This window comes from Marmota marmota, unplaced genomic scaffold (genome assembly GCF_001458135.2).
Source record: "Marmota marmota marmota unplaced genomic scaffold, marMar, whole genome shotgun sequence".
In the NCBI taxonomy this organism is placed as follows: domain Eukaryota; kingdom Metazoa; phylum Chordata; class Mammalia; order Rodentia; family Sciuridae; genus Marmota; species Marmota marmota.
In genome coordinates, this window is record NW_025999913.1 from 7904368 (window position 1) to 7923150 (window position 18783).

The 18783-nt window shown below is 38.5% G+C and overlaps 1 long non-coding RNA gene across 1 annotated transcript in view; it reads left to right on the plus strand.

Moving 5' to 3' along the window:
- Window positions 1-11714: 11714 nt before the first annotated feature.
- The window catches only part of LOC125615578, a 14542-nt gene continuing 7473 nt past the window's right edge, over window positions 11715-18783 (plus strand). Inside the window, exon 1 of the long non-coding RNA XR_007346213.1 lies at window positions 11715-12310. This is a non-coding gene — a long non-coding RNA (uncharacterized LOC125615578). The remainder of the gene's footprint in view (window positions 12311-18783) is intronic.

Sequence of the window (18783 nt, forward strand, 5' to 3'; positions counted from 1 at the left end):
GGGGGGGGTAAATTCTACACATGGAAACTAAATACACTCTTGTGGAGAATTCATGTATCAAAAAAAAAATCACAAGACACATTAGACAATATTTTTAAACTGAATAACAGTGAACATGTATAGTATCAAAATTTATGGGGTAAAGTAAAGCTAAAATAAGAGAGAAAAATATATAGCTTTTAAATGTTAGCTTAGGATAGGTGCACACTCAATAACTTTAGTGTGCACAGTAAGACTTAGAGAAAGAAGAGCAAATTAAATACAAAGTAAGTAGAGGTAAGGAAATAAAAAGGAGAAATGGATGAAATAGAAAACAAAAAAGATGATAGAGAAAGTTTACACATATAAAACACTTAAGGGGTTTCTTTGGTAAGACAGCTGTGTTGATAAAGCCTACATCGACCCTAATCAGGAAAAAAAAATGAGAATAAATACGTGACTATATTACAGATCCTACAGATATTATAAAGAGCTTTATGCTAATAAATTAAAAATTTAGAGGGACCTGACACATTCCCTGAACAATAAATACAATGTACAGGAAGACAATATAGGGTAAGGCAAAGAGAATGAAAGCAGAGATTACTTAAAATCTTTATTTGCAGTTTGGTTCTTATAAGACATATGTCCAAATGAACACGAGGTTGCCCAAATCCCCTCCAATTCTATTTTCTCTCCCAAATGTTCAGCATTGCTGGTCCAAGCTGGTGAGGCTATTGTGAGAGAGTTTTGGGATGAGAGCTGTCAACACATCACTGAATCCGAAAGCACCACAGAAATAGGCACCAGAGGTCTACAAGGGTTCCATCGGCAAGAAGCAGTCAAATGACACGCGCATGTACTGGTTTGTTTGCTGTTGTTATAACAGAAGTCTTGAGGATGGGTAATTTATACAGGAAAGAGGTTGATCTTGGCCCACAGTTCAGCAGGTTGGGGAGACTGAGTGTGTGGCACTGGCATCTGCTGAGAACCTCACACTGATTACATAGCGGGAAGCAGAAGGGCAAGAAGGAGCTTGTAGAAAAAGCAAAACGTGAGTTGTGCACTTGTTTTATAGCACCAGGGAGAGGAAGGTGGGCTCCCTGCCTTCTGAAACCAAGGCAGGAATTTTGACTGTGAAATTTCACACTGTAATAACTGAGAAGCAGGGAATGAATGGGGGATGCTGGTGTGGTTTGGCTTAGATTATGTCTAGTGGACTTTTGCCCAGAATGAAAGTCATGGTAACCAGACTTTTAGAGAAATAACCCCAAGGTACATACACAGTCTGCCTTAAGCATGTATTTATCAAACTTAGTTCTCTGTCATGGGTGTATTTACTGTTTTGAGAGCAATTAAAAATGTCTGTTCTTTTTCTATCAAACAGAATTGCTTTGGTACTCCACAATATAATTTATGTCCTCTTCCAGAACAATGAAGAAAAAGGCAAATGAACTGTCCAAAATTTGATGTATAGGCAGGTGTGATGCTTTTGAAATGTTTATAGAACTCCAGCAAGTGCTTGTTTTGTGTTTAAATGGCGTGATGGTTTGCAAATAATTTGGTCCCAGTGTGCAGTTGTTGAGATGGTGGATCCTTTAAGAGGTGGGGCCTAGTAAGAGGCAATTAGGTCATGGGGCAGTAACCTCAGGATGGATTAAAGCAGGTCTTGTGACACTGATTTATATCTTTGAGAATGGGCTGTCATAAGGGATCCTGGCACTTCCCCTAAAACCCTCTTCCACTGTGCTCCTGCCATTGTGATGCCATCTGCCATGAGGCCCCCACCAAAACCAAAAAGATGCTGGTGCCATGCTTTTTAACCTTCAGAACTGTAAAATAAATGAATCTCTTTGCTTCATAAAGTGTCCAGCCTCAGGTATTTTTCTATAGCCACAGAAAATGAACTAAGACAGATGATGAAACGGATGACATGAATGTTAAATGAATACAGTTCAATGAGCTTTTATTGTCTGTAAGGCATTAGGAGATTTTGATTTAATTTTGATCATTGTTGTTCCATAAAAGTGTCCAATTTTTAAAAATAGCCTTTGGGAAAAAACTCTCCAAGGCCACACCTATGATGATTTCTTTGAAACCAGATCCTAAGAGCTGCAATACACGAAGGGGTAGAAATTAATACCTGATAGTTATTAATACCTGGTAATTATTCTAATAGCATTGTGTTCAAAATGAATTCTCATTGATCACAATCAGGTGTTTATTGTAAATTCTGATTTGAGAAATCAGGACTAGGCAATGAAACTTCATATTGAAATGAAACTTCCTAAGAAATTCCTGAGGGCTCAGCAAAGAGAATCTAGAATATCGGTTCCAATAATAAAGCACATTCAGGACCTTAGGGACATTTTCTTAAAACAGTCATAGAATGACTCCTACAAGGTCACATCAATATGTACCAAAGTGACTTCTCCCAACCTGACACATTCTCTGCAACCTTCACTGCAGAGCACCCACCAGGTTGAAGCAAAGAGGACAAGATGGAGCTTCCATCTGCCATGTCTCAAGGTCCCACGTGTCTCTCTTTGAGTTTTCTTTCTTATTACTTATTACTAAAGGTCTTGTGTCTTCTTCCTTGATGAAGTTTAAGAAAGAAAGCTACGAAAGTGGACAAAAGCATTTCAAAACATGATGAAGAAAGACTTCAATAGACTGGGGGTCAAGTAACTTAACATAAATTTTGATATAAATGTGATCTTTATTTCATGGTCGACACATACATCAAACCATACGTGTAAGCCAGAGTTTCCCACAAATGCTTTAGAAACTACTGAACATACTTCAGAGAATGGACGGAAGTAGGTTTTCTCTTTGGGTTTGATGTGTAGAGCTGTAAGGCCACTTAATATTTGTCTATGGGCCTCCCACCGAATGCATTAAGTGTTGACGATGTTGTGATAAATGTCTTCTAGTGGAACTTTAGCTCTTTGAACACCTTTCTTTTCAGAAGACAGATTTAAAAGAATATTCCATTTCTGTGTAACGCCTACTGTGGGCACTTTGGGGACATTCTAGTTAATTCATTTTAAACACAATGTCATGAATATAATTATCAGGTATTAAATGACCAGTTCTTTGAAGGAGTATTGGGGAGCTATGGGGAAAGGAATCTATCTTATAAAACATCAGCATAAAGGGCAGGTTTAGCCATGAGCCTGTAGGTGATCTGGTACGTTGTTAACAATCTGTAATGGGTGGTGAAGGAAATTACCAACAAGAAGCCGAAACTGACCTAACCAAACAGAGGCTGTAGTCCAGATTTTGGCTCCATTAAGTGACTGCGAAGAGACTGAGGTTTGAGTAGAGAGCAATCCAAAGTTGTTCCATGTCTGTTTGTTGTTTCTGTTCATTTGTTCAGTTTTTACCGTATTGGAGTTGCAGGCTTTCTAGAAGGTATGCAGTGAACAGTTCTGTTTCATGGTCAAAACAGAATCAGAGGCAAGGATGTTGGCAGCCTTTTTCACTGTTTTCTTTCCATAACCATACCCATTGTCTTGTTTTGATTTATAAAAATTTTCTTGGGGAAAAATGAGATTTTGTTGTTTTGTTTTTCATTTTTATTTTTCAGTTGTAGATGGACACAATATTTATTTTATTTATTTTTATGTGGTGCTGAGGATCGAACCCAGTGCTTCCCAAGTGCTATGCAAGTGTTCTACCACTGAGCCACAACCCCAGCCGGAGAATTTTGTTGTTTTTATGAGAGTAATACAGAAATTAATGCTGCTGTTTTTGATGAGAAAAGAAACTTTGAGCAATGTATTTTAATCTTAATAAAAAGTGAGTTTTATTGATTTGAAAAAGAAAATTACAAAGCTGTGTCCTTGGTATCATAGATACCAAACACAGAAATACCGGCAAATTGAATCTAACGATATGGTATAAGAATGATAAACCATGACAAAGTAGAGCTTTATCCCAGGAATGCAAGGTGTTTCACATCTGAAAGTCAGTCCGTGTGTCTCCTCATATTGACAAAGGAACAACACCACAGGACCTTATTTTTTTAAAAAATATTTTTTTAGTTGTAAATGGACACAATACCTTTATTTTATTTATTTATCTTCATGTGCTGAGGATGGAACCCAGGGCCTCACATGTGCTAATAACCAAGCCCTCTACCACTGAGCCACAACCCCAGCTCCACAGGATCTTCTTAATGCATAAAACATATCTGGCAAAAAAAAAAAAAACACAAAAAACTTGCCCATGATAAATAAACAACAACAAAAAATGAACATCTAAGCAAACTAGGAATAGAAGGGAGCTACTTTGACCTGATTAAGGACATCTTCAAAAACCTGGTTAGTACAACACTCAATGATGAAGGAGTCATTGTAGTCCCTCCAAGTTAGACACAGGGGAAAGATGTCCCCTTTAGTGTTGGAATGGAGGTCCTAGTCAGTGCGATAGGACAATAAGATGAAGTAAGGAGTAAAGTTTGTGTTCATGTAAGAATTCTCTTTTTCCCCCTGTAATATTCCAATCATATATTTTTAAAAATTTTTAAATTTATTATATATGACAACAGAATGCATTACGATTCATAGTACACATATAGAGCACAATTTTTCATATCTCTGGTTGTACACAAAGTAGAGTCACATCCTTTGTGTCTTCATACATACTTAGGGTGATGATGGTGCTGAGGATCGAACCCAGTGCCTCATGCGTGCTAGGCGAGCATTCTACCACTGAGCCCCAGCCCCAGTTCATGTAAGAATTCTAAGGAGCCTATGAGCTACTTGTGCAACTAATGAGCATATTTGACAATGTCACAGGATACACAATCAATGTTCTGCAATCAGTTGTTCTTTGCTAATGAACAGATTTGACAATGTCACAGGATACACAAGCAATGTTCTGAAATCAATTGATTTTAACAGCAAACAATTGGGAAATTTTTAAAACTCCATTTGTAGTAACATTTAGGAAAACAACATGCTTAGAAACAAATGAAGCAAAAGCATATGAGACTTTCATACTAAAAATTTGAAAGTACTGCTGAAAGAAAAGTGATGAAAATTAAAATAAATGGATATATACCATGCTCATAGATTAGAAGAACCACAGAGGCTTGAAAAATGATGACAACTGAAGATTTATGCTATCTGAATAGAATAGATTTATTCTATTATAGATTTATTATAGATTATGCTAGAATAGATTTATGCTCTCTGAATACTAAAGCTACATTAATCAAGACAGCGTGGGACTATAATAAGAATTAACGAATTAATAGAGAGCCCAGAAATAGACTCATATTCATAGAGTCAATCAACCTCAACAGAAGCAACAAAGAAATCCACTGAGGCAAAGGAAAATCTTTTCAATAAAAGGTGCTGGAAAAAAAAATTGGGTATTTAAAAGGAAAAGGCTTACTCATCAGGAGTTTGGAGGTTTTCCAGCATTCCTTCTATCTAGTATAGTAGTCTGGTGTGATATCGTTTTCTGTTTACACATTGGAAATGTAGTATCAGCCAATCAAAGTACTGTTTCCACTAATATGGTGATATTTCTACGTCAGGGTAATTCTTTCTCTTTTTATAAAATAATACTTTTAAATTATAAATTTAATAGTTTCTCATTAATGACAGCTCCAAAAATAATACAAAAATAAATAAAAATCATCCATGACCACACAACTCAGAAATTATGAAAATGACATTTTGGAGTAGTCTTCCTTATCTTCTGAATATGATGTCATAAAACATGCGTCATGTATTTTTTTAAGCAAATATTAATTTGCATGCAATTTTTATTTTTTGAGACTTCTTGAGACTCAAATACTTTTGTTTTCATCATGTTAATATTAACTTTTATTGCAACCTATCTTATGACTTTTGTGATCGTGTTTTTTGACAACATAAATTTTAAATGTAAACAATATTCAAATCATACTTCCAGCTGAGATCTATTTCTAAAGTATCTGCCAGACTCATAAAGACTCTTCTTCTGTGGCAATTGCATATTTCACAATGGATTTCAATGTTGAAGAAGCACAGCTCAAGGAAGTGATTATATGGAACAAAGTTATTTTGGTTATCTCTCGTCACTTTTAGTATACTTTGTTTGCTTAGTTCTTCCCTTGCCTCTGTTGAAATTTAGGGAAGGTCACAAAACTGAGCATTTCGACATTACTTTTAAATATCCTGTTACAAGAAAAACCACAGAAGCCGTCTCCAGGCAGCCAAATATACAGTAGATAATATTGTTCTGAGGTCACACACGATTGTTCAAGTTCTGGCAACCGGACTTAACTGGGTCAATTATGATCTCTCCCAGGAATTTCAAAATCTGGTCCAAGAGTAAAGTTAATCTCTTCATGTGGCTGCAGCTGGAGCCCAATCTGTGGATTGAAGACCAGAATAAGGTGGTCTTCAGAGAGAAAGCCACCAAGAGGAGATAGAGGAAGGAGAAGCAGAGATGGACACAAGCACTTCCTGGCTTCTGTCAGCTGCAGGTTTCACTTCCTTCCAGAACTCCAGTTGCATTCCTGTCTTTGGGTTCTGTGAAACTTCTCTGCAGTTATAAAATTCAACTCCCAACTTCTTCTTCTTCTTCTTCTTCTTTTGGTCAAGTTTTTATTATTTGGTTTGCTAAAGGGCCCACATAAAAAAAAAAAAAAAAGACTTGTGTGAGTTTGTTTCCCATAAAACCAACCCTGCATTGATCCTATGTCCTTGGCTTCGCACATGGTGAGTTACTTATTCATTCACTTAATCTAAGGGTCCATTTTAGCTGACAATTCAGAGCACTCCCTGCTCACTCACCAAGGTGTTGAATGTAGACTTCCCTTTCGGGAAGTTTCAGTGTCAAACTTTTATGCACGTGTTTCTGACCAGAGAGGGCAGACTGTCAGAAATACTTAGAATTTGACATTTAGTGACTCCTTCAGATTATTATGTTCTCAAAATTCTATTCCCTTCATGTTGTTCTTGGAAAGGAAATATGGTCTTGCTTGTCTTACTGTTATTTCAAATATAATCAATAAGTTGAACCCTGTGAGAATGAAGTATTTGAAAAGTTTGTCATTGAGTTCTGTTGTCAGAAATTTGGCTTGGGTTCAGCATACATTCATGTGACATATTTTTAGTGATGAAGACACAACAGCGACACTTATTCATATTGCTAAACAAAAATGCTCATTATGTTAGTCAGTTTTTTGTTATGATAACAAAATATCCAAGATAGTCAACTTATAAATAGAAAAATCCCTGGTCCATTGGCTCCGGGGTTGTGTGCCTTTGATGAAGAGGCACTCTGTGCTTATGTGGCAGAGCAAAACCAGGCACATCTTGGGCCAGGGAGAAAGAGCGAATGAGGAGGGGGAGAGAATCCCACTATTGTCTTTAAGGACACATCCACAATGACATAAAGACCTCCCACTGGGCACCATTTCCTCTTTTTTTGTTTCCTTTTTACTTGTGGTCCTGGGGATCAATCCAGGGCCTCAGGCAGACATTCTTCCACTGAACTCCATCCCCAGAGCTTTATATTTTTTATTTTGAGACAGAGTCTCACTAAATTGTCCAGGCTGACCTCAAACTTACAGTCCTCCTGCCTCAGCTTCTGAGTTGCTAGAATTACTGGCCTGTGTTACCACACCTGGGTTGGCCCCGTCTAAAGTTTCTACCAAGTCCTAAGCCTTTAATTCATGGGTCTTTGAGTGACATTCAGCATCCAAACTATAGCAACAATATAATTTTTATTGGTTATTATAGCTCTAAGGATGTATCAATAAAAACTTAGGTAGCAGAGGATTAACACAATTTTAAAATATCTTGACAATTAATGTTTGCTCATTTGATTGGAAACATTACTCCCACAATGCATATTGAACACCCTGTCCATCTTAGGTGAAATATGTTCAACTTAGAAAAACAGCTTCTAGGCCATATTAAGCTCCAGAAACTTGTTTTTTTTCTGAACTTCTGTAAGAAACTTCACTCTCAAACTCTTGAAAAAGTTACTAAGTGAACAACAAGAAATAATTATTCAATAAGTATCCACATTGTGCTAAGTGTCATGGGCACCATAGGGAAAAAATGACAAGATGAGATGTGGCCTTTGCCCTTGTTTGCCTAATAAAATAGTAAGGAAGAGATATAAAGCAACAATTCACAAAACAGGACAGCTCAGAGTGATGTGCTGCTGAGTTTTTAGTTATGAGATGGAGAAGAGAGAAATGGAGCCAACTTCAGTATAGAAGCTAAGAACAGAGGACACAGAGAAAAGACTCCACGATGCATTTCTGATAACTTTTCGATTGTTCTCTTTTGGGGGCCCCAGTGAAACGAATGGAAGCTGAAATGGTCAGAGAGAACTTACTGGGAGAGATGGGATTTGATTTTAGACCTGAAGGAAGAGACAAGATTGGACTGGACAAAGGGCTGAATGGACCATGTGAGCCAACACAGGGAGATGGGAATATGCCCGCTCTGCAGGAAGCAGTCGGCCTTACTGAAGCTGGAGAGCTTGCTAGGAGCCATGGGAAACAGCACTGGCTGAGCATGGTGGATAAAGAGATGTCAAACGCGTTTAAGCGTGAAACAGCAGAACATAAGGAATCACTGAACCAGGGAATAATATGGTGAAGATTTGCGTTGGGAGGATTATGCAAGGCTATGCAGGATGCACTGGAAGGGAGGAAACCGGAGCCAGGCAAGCTAACTGGAGCATTGCAGTAGTAATCCTTCCGTGAGGCAGGGAAGACCTTCTCCAGGACAGTGTTGGTGCACTTGTGGGAAAGGATGGGAGCGTATCAAGGAAGGAACGTATCTTCAGCTCAAGCAGGATGAGTTGGAGATGACAGCAGAACTTCTTGTCTGGGATCTGGAGGCATGGGGCTGGAGCTTAGGGAGGGAGAGGACAGCCTGAGATGCAGATTGACATAGACACAGTCGTCAATGGCACAGAACTGGCCCAAAGAGTCCAACAGATTTTAATAAAGAGAATGTGAAGTGAGGAAGAGAGAAAGGTGGGTTGGTTGCAGCCACATTTAGGGCATAGGACCGATGTCAGAGGGAACATGCAGGCTGGGATGGGAGAACCGGTGCTGCCAGAGAACTGAGCAACAAGAGGGGGCCCAGGAGCAGGATGTCACCAGTGCTGGAAGACACTGGATGATCAAGAAGATGAAGACATTTAGGAGGAGAATTTCAAAAGTGACCTGAGCCTGGAAACCAAATCATGCAGATGAAGAAGGGAAGGAGTGGGGAGGCGATGAACCTGCAGACACAGGCAGGACAATGAGGCAGGGTGAGCTGGGGCCCTAGTGACCAATCTTCTTGAATCTTGGTGCCGAACAACTGAACTCGCACAAGTTTACCCAAGTTCAGAGCACTGAGTTGAATGGTGCCCCTCAATACATGTCCTTCTCAGTACCCCAGAAGGTGACATTAACTGGAAATAAGGTCACTGCAGATCTAATTAGTGAGGGTGAGGTTATCCTGGAGAAAGGTGGGTCCATAATGCAATGTATGTGGTGTCTTTAGAAGAGGAGGAGAGAAACAGGCAGGCAAGACGCCCATGTGATGACGGAGGTGGAGATCGGGGTCACACAGCTGCAAGCCAGGGCAGGCAATGAGGAGGAGCTCACAGGTGTGTTTCTAATTGAGGTCTATTCAGCAACTTCAAAGTAATTGACCAATTTCCGCCCACAAATTTATTTTTTCCTCATCATCATTTAGGCCTCAGTATGTGTAAGAAGGAAATGGAATTGCTTTTCAAAGGGTTATGAAGAACAGAATGAGTGATGTGAAAATATTCAATAACCTGTTCACATCGAGTTCCTACTTCCAGAGGGGAGGGAGGAGGAGCGAAGGCCAACGGGACTTCTAAAATTCGTCCCTTCTTTAAGTGACTTCCACAGACATTCCAGAGGGGTGAGAAGGACCATTGATCAAATTAACAATGAAGGCAGGGACATAGCTCAGTGGCCAATGGCCAAGGCCTTACCCAGCAGGTGTGAGGCCCAGGTTCCTGCCCCAGCACTGGGAAGGGGGGCGGGGCACAATGAGATAATTTTTTCTTTCTTTAAAATAAAAATTTAGGAGAACATTTAATATGAAGTCTATTTTTAAACAATGGGGTCTTTGTAAATGGGTGTCTCATTTCGCATAGACGAAGAATTTGTCAGTGCCTAATCTCACTCTTGCATAAATTAAATTTCTTATTCATCCTTCTCCTGCACCTGTGTGCACCACAGTTTACACTAAAATGCTACACTGTACTTTATTGGAAGTTGAACATAAAAGGAGAGGCTTGCTTGGCAGCCAGACTCTGAGAAGCAAGAAACGCTCCGGTTGCCAGGAGGAAGTTGCATTTGTTGTGCAACTTGTTGGTGACAGGGAGCGCCTGGCCTAATTCTGAGATATGGCACCTGTTCAGTCATTGCCTAGCTCGGAGTCTTGCTCAACAAATATGAGTTCATTTGATTTTTAAGCATCGTCTCCATTCCTTTGGTCATCAGGAAAGATGACGACACTCAGGAATAGACTGTCTAATTTAATTGATCTGACCATGTCTCAGACTTGGAATTGGATTGCATGGTCTTGGCTATGAGGAAGGTCTTCAACCTCATACATTTACAGTGGGCCAGATGTTTGCCTTGTCCTATTTTTATGACCCCCTTGGCATTTATGGAAAATAGATACATACCTCTGTCTGTTACTGAGTATACACAGGAATACCCACCTATATGTATTATGTAATATATGAAAAATATTTACTGAGTACACACATTGGATATAATATAAAAGTATATGTAATATGTGTTTTATTATATACATTGGTCCATTTTCTGTTGCTAGAACAAAATACCTGAGATGAGACTTTATATATTTATGTTTATCATTTCAGAGGCTGGAAATTTAAGATAGAGTGAGTAGCCTCATCTGTTGGGTCTCTGGCAAGTGGTCCCCCCCCAACCCCCTCAGCTGCTTCACAACATGGAAGAGAAGAAATGGAAAGGGAACTGGCCACAGGTGGAAAAGGCCAAGCTCATGGGGTGTCCTTGCTTGATAACAACCTACTCTCTGGACAATGTAACCTTGAAATGTATCCTGGTAAGGTGTAACAAATACCTGGGAAAACAGCTTACAAAATGAAAAGGTTTATTTGGACTCATAATTTTGGAGGTTTCATTTCGTGATTGGTTGGCCCCATTGTGGCAAGGCAGTAGGTAAGGATGAGAATACATGGCAGAGGAAGTGGTGCCCAAGCCCATCCCTGACCCACATGTGAATGTCGCCCTGCGTGGACTGAGCAATGTTTGAGCCATTAGTCAGGGAAGCCTGGTTTGGGGAACTCTCAGTAGGAATCCATTGGTTGGAGAATGCCTAAATCACCTGGTGCCCTGTTCTAGCTCACCACTCAAATTCAAGCATAGCCTCCCAGAGATGGGTGTAGCTTGCCCAATGCCAATCAACCAGTTTACTGCAAGACCCCTGCCACACCAAGAAGCAAGTGTAAAACATGACTCCACCCATTGAAACCTTACCTCTGCCTTGGATGTGTTCCCCCTTAAATAAAGAATCAGGCCTTTTTTCAGTTTTTCAGTTCCAGCACCTATCAGGACTGGAAGATCCATCAGGTGCTCTGCTTTTTAAAAATCTGACCTTTGGCTCTGTCTTTATTTCTTACTGATTGTATCAGACTTCTATTTTCCCAGGCGACTAACACCTCCTGAGCAGGCACCTGCTCTGTCGGGGCGCTGGCCACTCTGATACAAGGTGGCTTACCTTGTGGCCAAGAATGAACCAGAGAGAGAAGAAAAGAAGGGGCTAGGGTCCCACTATCCCTTTTAAGGGCTCACTCCCAAGGACCTACAGACCTCCCACCAGGACCCACCTGATAACATTTCCACCTAGTTTCCTAATAGGGCCAGGCTGAGGACTAAGCCTTCAACCCACAGGCCTTTGGGAGACATCCCAGATCTCAACCACAGTGAGCTCTTTGGTACCTATGGTCATGCCAGGGTTTTGTGTTGTCTTCTGTCCAGGCCAGAGAAAGTCATGGGAAGTTCAGGCCTGTTTTGTAGCGCTTTGAATTTTTATCTTTTTCTTTCATTCAAAGGTAAAGCCAAGCAACAACAATAAAACTTCAAGGACTAAGTTGTCATTTTCATCAGTTTCCTTAAAGTCAATGATGAAATAATAGTGTGTAACTAACAGAAGCCAGGAGGACACAGGAGGAGGAGGAAGGTTTAAATATGACCATTTCCTCATGTTTCAGAGCTGGGATTGAAAAGATCACTGAAAGTGGCTACGACTTGGGAAGACTCCACAGAAACAACTGTGGTTGAGCAGTAAGTGTCTGGGGACAAGGGGTGGAGGGAGACTTCCCTTTTCTTTTTTTATTAATTATTTTATTTGTTCTTTTTAGTTATACATGACAGTAGAATGTATTTTGACATATTCTATATATGTGGAGTATAACTTCCCATTCTTGTGGTTATATATGATGTGGAGTTAAACTGATTGTGTATTCATATATAAACATAGGAAAGTTATGTCTGGTTCATTCTACCATCTTTCCCATTCCCATCTCCACGCCCTTCCCTTCATTCCCCTTTGTCTAATCCAATGACCTTTATTCTCTCCAACCCTTACTGCGTGTTAACATCCAGATATCAGAGAAAATATTAGCCTTTGGTTTGGGGGGATTGGCTTATTTAACTCAGCATGATAGTCTCCAGTTCCATTTATTGGCAAATGCCATAATTTCATTCTTCTTTATAGCTGAGTAATACTCCATTGTGTATATGTACCATATTTTCTTTATCCATTCATCTATTGAAGAGCACCTAGGTTGGTTCCCAAGCTTAGCTATTGTGAACTAAGCTGCTATGAACATCGATATGGCCATGTTACTGTAGTATGCTAATTTTTAAGTCCTTTGGGTATATGCTGAGGAATGGGATAACTGGGAAAAATGGTGGTTCCATTCCAAGTTTTCTGAGGAATTGGAGGGAGAATTTTCACTGAACATGCTTCACATGATTAGAGTTTTGAGCCATCTGAATCTATAAATTAAAATAAAGTAGGAAAACTGAGGTAGATGCTTGCCCATCAAAAGAATCTGTCACAAGTCTTTTGAGCTTGTTCTTCAGAAGAAGTATTCTTTAGAAAGTAGCCATTCCTCAGAGAGTTCCAAAAATTTCCTAATATGTACATAGGACAGTAATAAAAACTAGCCCCTACTGAGTATTTATAGCTCCAGAGTCCACTCTAAATACTTAGGAACTTAAATATTGAGTACTCTGATCCTCAGAATAGCTCAAGAAATAGTATAATGAAATGCACAGTATCCATAATGAATAATAATGTCTACAAAATATATATGATCATAAAATGTAATTCCCATATTGAATATGATGGAACGGAAGCTTGGAGAGTAAAGTAACTCATCAAATGTTAAGTGCTCTGGGCTGGGGTTGTGGCTCGGTGGTGGAGCACTTGCCTAGCATATATGGGGCACCAGGTTTGATCCTAAGCACCACAAGTAAATAAATAAAATAAAGGTATTGTGTCCATCTACAATAAAAAAAAAACTTTAAAAAAATGTTAAGTGTTCACATTTGGTAGTGCAGTAAAGTTAGAATTAGAACCCATTTATAAGTAAAGGTGAAGAGTAGACAAAATATACAATCTACCAAAATCTGATGGAGAAGGGGAAGGACAGGTGGGAGGAAGTGAAGGTGTCTATTTTCAGAACTGCTTAGAGTGAATGGTCAAAAGGTATGATGTACATAGGGGAAGGAGTGTCCATCACTTCTCTGGTGACTGAGATACCATGAAAAAGAAGCCTAGAACCAACCCCAAATTATAAAGAATGTATGAACAAAGCAAAGTAAACACAATCCATAACAATGAAATGCTTCTTTAAAAAGACACTGTGAAAATAGAATAACTATGACACAGTGAATATGACATATTTATTATTAACAAACAGAAATGGTCTAGTTTCTTCCATTAAAATAGGTGTCTCCTATTGCATTGCAAAGTCACTCAACAAGAAAACCTATAAAACAAAATGATTTGGAAAGACTGAAATGGCAAATGCTTAGAGAAATTAGGAGTCTTGCCTGACCTTATCATCCAACAAGATTAAATTAAATTTTAAAAATATTTTATGATACCAATTAAGACATTTTTAATTGAGAAAGTAAAATCATAATTAAAAACTTAAAAACATGAATATCTGTTCTCTGGAAGACATAGAATCCAAATTGATAAAGCTTAAAATACAAAAAGTACAGGAAGAAACAGGTAGAAATACATTGTTTGCAGGAGATGTTCCTTGGCCTGTGTTGGACTACGAATTTGCTGTGCCTACCCCTCTGCTCTTGCTATCCTTCCTTGGATGTAGATTATAATCCTTTATTCTATTCACTTTAGGCTTCTCCATGCAACCTGCTTTGGCCAAAGGAACATGAGTGACAAGGACATGTCAGTGACAGGGACTATGATTTCTGGGCATAAACTTCAACTGTGTGGTTTGACCCTGCACTCTGTCCTTGTACATTAGGGGACAGGGTAAGGTGAATACACAGGGTCACCCAAGTGCAGGATGGGATTCTCTTTTTATTTAAAACTTTGATATTCTGTTTATCATGAATTTTTTCAGTACTGATGATTTTTCAAAACACTGCATCAGGATATTATTCATCTTGATAATGAAGTTTTTTTTTTTTAAGTCACCTTAAAATTTGCAGGCAAGACAAGTGTCCTGCTGTGGCCCTGGTTCCTTCCCTACATCACAAGAAGAGTACGCATGTGGAGAATGGCTACTTCTTCAGTCCTGAGTCCAAAATAAGACCTGTAGTTCTCATGCAGCCCAAGTGAGGAGTAAAATTAGTTGCCTAATCCAATGAGATTTGGAATTACTTTGTTTTGCAGTATGGGCTACTGGAACTGACAGCCTAAGACAGATGAAATAGACAAAAATAAGTGAGACGACAGAAGACCTTTGGTAGCATAATAAAGATTGTAGATATTATTCATAAATTCTGACACTATGCTCTCAAAACAGAATACAACCTTATTTTTTGTGTACCCACTTACCCAAATTAACCATGAACTGGGCCACAAGGAAAACTTCAATAAATCCCAAAGAGTAGAAATGTTATGGTTTTTAATACTTTAATAAAATCGTAATTAGACTATCAATTGCTAACAAACATACAATCCTTTTTCTCCAAAAGCTGAAAAAAAATGCTCTTTCAAATAATTTCAAAGTAGTTCAGTCCAAACTAAAATGATAGGATTTTTAAACAATAATAATACAACATGTTACTAGAGCACTATGTATCAAAAGCTATAGGATATATAACTAAACACTTACTCATTGTAAATGCAATCTTAAAAATGTATATATGTATGTGTGCATATGTACCTACATGCTGAGGATTACTTACATACATGCTGAGGATTGAACCCAGGGTCTTGCACATACTAGGCAACCTGTAATATGCACATCAAAAACCAAAAAAAAAAAAAAAAGAACCAAGCAGCTAACGTAAATAACGCTGAAGCAATCCAAAGAAAACTAATGATGATTTAAAAAGAAAAAAAGTAAATTAGTACAGAAAAATGGAAGATTGATAAATAGAAGACCTAGTTAATTAGGAAAACCATAAAATGGTCATCAAATATAATTAAGATAAAGTGAAAGAAAATATAAATTCACAAAATAAGCAATATGTTGAGGAAGTTAAAAGAATTGTGAGGGGGAGATCCACCCACACTGGCCTGCGTGGGACCAAGACTCACAGTAGGCCCAGGTTCATCCCTCTACCGGGGGACACCCAACTACCCCCTTCCAACCAGCAGACTACTTTAGGAGCCCAGGCTGGCCCAGATACACCCACACTGACTTGCACAGGACCCAGGTCCAGGGTAGGTCCAAATTTGCTACTCCCACCCACCACCTGGGAGCCTAAGCCTAATCCACTTCCATCTTGGGACACTGTAGTCATGGCCACAGCCTTCCCTACACAGTAGCCCCTGACTTTTTGACAACAGACAGGGCCTAGAAGCAGCTGCACAAAGAGCAGGCATTCCAAAGAGAGTGTGAGGCCCATCCTTTCAGCCCCATCTCTGTAAAACATTGCTTCCATCTTGGGACGCCTCAATTATTATCTCGAGTTAACTCGGCTATTGCTGCCATCACCTTTAGACACAGTAGCATACACTGAGGGACACCAGCAGGGTACAACAACAAGGTACCCAATCTGCATGGGTACTACAAGAATATAGGATAGAAACAGTAATATCTCAGATCCACACTGCAAGAAAGAAAAACACATAGACAACATGAAAAAATCTAGGGAGGAAAGTGCCCCAAACAAACCAGGATACTGTAATAACAGAACCCGTGGACAGTGAAGTTGATGAAATGTCAGAGAAGGAGTTCAGAAAGTTCATAACTAAAATGATCTGTGAATTAAAGAATGACCTAAATGAGCAAATACAGGCAAAAATTAGTCACTCCAACAAAGAGATAAGAGAGCAAATACAGGTAGCAAAAGATTATTTCAAGAAAGAGATAAAGACTCTGAATAAAATAGATAAATGGATAAAAAAGTGGGATATATACATAATGGAATATTACTCAGCAATAAAAGAGAATAAAATCATGGCATTTGCAGGTAAATGGATGGAGTTAGAGAAGATAATGCTAAGTGAAGTTAGCCAATCCCAAATAACCAAGTGCCAAATGTTTTCTTTGGTATATGAATAATAACCCTGATTCATAGTGGGATAGGGAGTGGGAGCATAGGAGGAATAGACAAACTCTAGATAGGGCAGAGGGATGGGAGGGGAAGAGAGGGGGCATAGGGTTAGGAATGATGGTGGAATATGATGGTCATTATTATCCAAAGTACATGTATGAAGACATGAATTGGTGTGAATATACTTTGTATACAACCAGCGATACGAAAAATTGTGCTCTATATGTATAATAAGAATTATAATGCATTCTACTGTCATAAATAAATAAATAAATAAAATATTTAAAAACCAGTCAGAAATTCTTGAAGTGAAGGATACAAAAAAATAAATAAATAACTCAATGGAAAGCATAACCAACAGACTAGATCATTTGGAAGAAAGAACATCAGATAATGAAGACAAAGTATACAATCTGGAAAATAAAGTGGATCACACAGTGAATATGGTAAGAAACCATGAACAGAACATCCAAGAATTATGGGGCAGCATCAAAAGACCAAATCTAAGAGTTACTGGGATAGAGGAAGGCAGAGAGTTTCAAACCAAAGGAATTCACAATCTCTTCAATGAGATAATATCAGAAAATTTCCCAAGCATGAACAACGAATTGGAAAACCAAATACAAGAGACTTACAGGACACCAAATGTACAAAATTACAACATACCTACACCAAGGCACATTCTAATGAAAAAGGCTAGCATACAGAATAAGGATGGAATCTTAACAGCTGCAAGAGACAGAAATCAGATCACATATGGGGGAGACCAATTTGTATCTCAGCAGATTTTTCAACCCAGACCCTCAAAGCCAGGAGATCCTGGAACAACATATACCAAACCCTAAAAATAAAACGGATGCCAAGCAAGAATCTTATATCCAGCAAAATTAAGCTTTAGATTTGATGATGAAATAAAAACCTTCCATGATAAACAAAAGTTAAAAGAATTTATAGCTAGAAAGCCTTCATTACAGAACATCCTCAGCAAATATTCCACAAAGAAGAAATGAAAAACAATGATGAAAATCAGCAGAGGGAGGTACTACACTGAAGGAAAATCTAATCAGAGGAGAAACCAAGTCATGTTAAATACCCAAAATAAACAAAAATGGCTGGGAATACAAATCATGTCTCAATAATAACCCTGAATGTTATATGGCCTAAATTCACCAATCAAAAGACACAGACTAGCCAGGGTTGTGGCTTAGTGGTACAGTGCTTGCCTAGCATGTCTGAGGCACTGGGTTCGATACCTGGCACCACATAAAAATAAACAAACAAAAGACACAGACTAGTAGATTGGATCAAAAAAAAAAAAAAAAACCCCAACAATATGCTGCCTCTAAGAGAATCATCTCATAGGAAAAGACATCCACAGATTGAAGGCGAAGGGTTGAGAAAAGTCATACCACTCACATGGACTGTGGAAGCAAGCAGGGGTTTCCATACTCATATCAAATAAAGTAGATTTCAAGCTAAAGTTAATCAAAAAGGATAAAGAAGGACACTACATACTGCTCAAAGGAACCATACACCAACAAGACTTAACAATTATAAATATATGTGCCCCAAAACAATGGAGCATCTACGTTCATCAAATAAACTCTACTCAAGTTCATGAGTCAAATAGACCACAACACAATAATTTTGGGTGACTTTAACATACCTCTTTCATCACTAGATAGATCTTTCAAACAAAACTGAACAAAGAAACTACAGAACTCAATAATACAATCAATAACTTAGACTTAATTGACATATATAGAATATTTCATCCTTCAACGAGCGAATACATTTTCTTCTCAGCAGCACATGGATCCTTCTCTAAAATAGACCATATATATTTTTTTTAATTTTTTATTGTTGGTTGTTCAAAACATTACATAGTTCTTGATATATCATATTTCACACTTTGATTCAAGTGGGTTATGAACTCCCATTTTTACCCCATATACAGATTGCAGAATCACATCAGTTACACATCCATTGATTTACATAATGCCATACTAGTGTCTGTTGTATTCTGCTGCCTTTCCTATCCTCTA